Source organism: Sinocyclocheilus anshuiensis, unplaced genomic scaffold (genome assembly GCF_001515605.1).
Source record: "Sinocyclocheilus anshuiensis isolate Anshui unplaced genomic scaffold, SAMN03320099.WGS_v1.1 scaffold416, whole genome shotgun sequence".
NCBI classification, from domain to species: Eukaryota; Metazoa; Chordata; class Actinopteri; order Cypriniformes; family Cyprinidae; genus Sinocyclocheilus; species Sinocyclocheilus anshuiensis.
The window spans coordinates 283,402-285,861 of record NW_015554105.1 but is presented as its reverse complement, the minus strand read 5'-3'; the positions used below and the strand labels follow the sequence as shown (position 1 = coordinate 285,861).

Genomic DNA, 2,460 nt, shown 5'->3' with positions numbered 1-2,460 from the left:
ATAACATTTTGAATATAGAAATATTAAATGATTTAAATAACTGAAAAGATACTTTAAAAATTAAACTAACTGGCGGCAAGTCTTATTTTTATCACTGATCATTCATTCAATTGATTCGTTCGAACAGCTGTAGAAACCGTTGAGGCTCCCCTGAGCGCAATCACAAGTATGATGATGATCGGGTCAGTTGCACTGGTGCTCCTAAAAAAAATGTCATAGTTGCACGCAGTAGTTTTCAGTCGCAAATGAGACTCATCAGCATCTTGATATGCCACACCTGTGAGGTGGATGGATTATCTCGGCAAAGGAGAAGTGCTCACTAACACAGATTTAGACAGATTTGTGAACAATATTTGAGAGAAATAGGCCTTTTGTGTACATAGAAAAAGTCTTAGATCTTTGAGTTCAGCTCATGAAAAATGGGGGCAAAAACAAAAGTGTTGCGTTTATAATTTTGTTCAGTGTATATATATATATATATTTTTTTTTTTACTTAAAAATACTCACATAAACCCATTATAATAAATGTATTAGCTGTGCACTTATTATAGTGATGTTTCTGTCTCTATCAATACCAGAATATTAGTTCTCTCTGCTTGAATGAGAGCTGTTAGTAAATTTTTGCCCACTAATTTTTACAATAAAAAGAAAATAATCTGTTAAAAAGAAAAAAAAAAACGATAATCACAGAAATTGTATGTTTGACAGCCCTACAAAAAAAATCTATAAAGTAAAAGCAGTAACAGGAATGCCAAAAAGTCTCAAAAACAGCCTAACGATTGATGATTAATTGTCCTGTGCGATACAAGTATATATCGTTACCCTGTAATTAGCGGAGCGGTAAATATTCTCACAGCACAGTTTCCTGTGTTTTAATCTCTTGACCGATAAAAGCGGATCTGTGTCAGGCTAATGCAGGTTTATGTGGCGTTTCATAGCTTTGCAGATCCTCCAGTAATCTCTCATAAATGCAGCCACATATTTAGTGACGCTGCTGTTGATTGATTACGTTCTTTGAATATTACGCACTCATTATGAGGTTGAGTTGGCTCTCTAAACGCTGGTGACTCTCTAAGCAAATATGACTGCTTAAGTCGAATGCTTTAGTGTAGGTTTGGTTAATCTACACCTGTAAACACAGTGCGGTTATCTGTCAGATAGGCATGTTTACACCAGCGGCCCGTAATCCTCTCTAAACGCCCGCTTTTCTCCCAGTCAGTAATAGCAGGATAGAAATAGGGGTGTAACCATCCATCGATATGGATACAAATACAGACAAAATTACATCAAAATGCGCATCTTGGCGAATATCCTAGTAAACACAGTCACTTATATCTTAACGTGAACAGTTGAGAAAGAAACCGTGTGTGAATCAGTATCCATGCAATCCTCTTAAAGTGAAAGCAGACTAATAAAAATCCTAATGCTGTCTTGACTGAATAACGTCTGTAACATTAATAAGAATCTATATTTCATTTATCCAGTGAAGACTATGAAGGCTGTTTTACATTTGATTTCTTCATTACCTTCCTGAAAATCCTGAAAAGCACCGTTTATTTAATTTGTGCCTTTGTATTTATTTTCTTGTAATTCAGAAAAGATTCTTAGCACTGAGCCCTGCATTTGTGAGTTAATAGAAATGTAGCTGGTTGTGTAAAATAGGTACATAATATCGATAAATCGATCGATATACTCTCTGAATCAAATCGTATCGTAGAGATTTTTGTGGTATCTGCAAATATCGTATCGCTGGGTATTAAAATCAATATCATATCGTATCGTGACGAACCGTCGGATTCACTCCCCTAATTAGAAACAACTGTGTATATTTATATATTCCATATGGAAGCACGCAACAGCATTCAAGACGTGACGCAGTGTGAAACATTTAACTCTTGTAATGTAACATAGTTTTGAGTTTAGTTGGAAATAATGTAGGCCAGACTCGGATCTATTTTAAACTGTGGTTATGTTAGTCAAAAAGTAATTCAGAGGTGGAGAAAGTTATTACTTTCACTTTAAAAAGATTATGAAAATAATTTTTGGTAATACTTTACAGTAAAGTCCCATTCGTTAGTGTTAGTTAATGTATTAATTGACATTAACAATGAGCAATTCAGCATCTTTGTTACTGAACAAAGAAACTAAATTGGGTCTTTGTTAATGTTGAGTAATAAAATACTTTTAAATTACCTCAGGTTCATTAAATAATATTAACAGATGTAACTTTTGATTTTGATTATATGTTAGTAAATGTTATAAATAAGTATTTTTTTAGTGTAATGCAGTAATGTTAACAGTGGAACCTTCCTGTAAAGTGTATTTTAGTGTAAGTGGATTTGTATTTTATTTCTTCCCTGGATTAATGAATTTTCACAGTGAACCGGGAACATTTATTAATGAATCCTTTTTTTTTTTTTTTTTACAAACTGCCTCCGATTCATTTGAGCTTAAATACAT

The 2,460-nt window shown here is 33.5% G+C and overlaps 1 protein-coding gene across 1 annotated transcript in view; it reads left to right on the top strand.

Annotated features, from left to right (window-relative positions):
* Positions 1-2,460, top strand: part of LOC107669681 (utrophin-like) — a 252,156-nt gene that overhangs the window by 37,799 nt on the left and 211,897 nt on the right. The gene's annotated exons all lie outside the window — the stretch shown is intronic.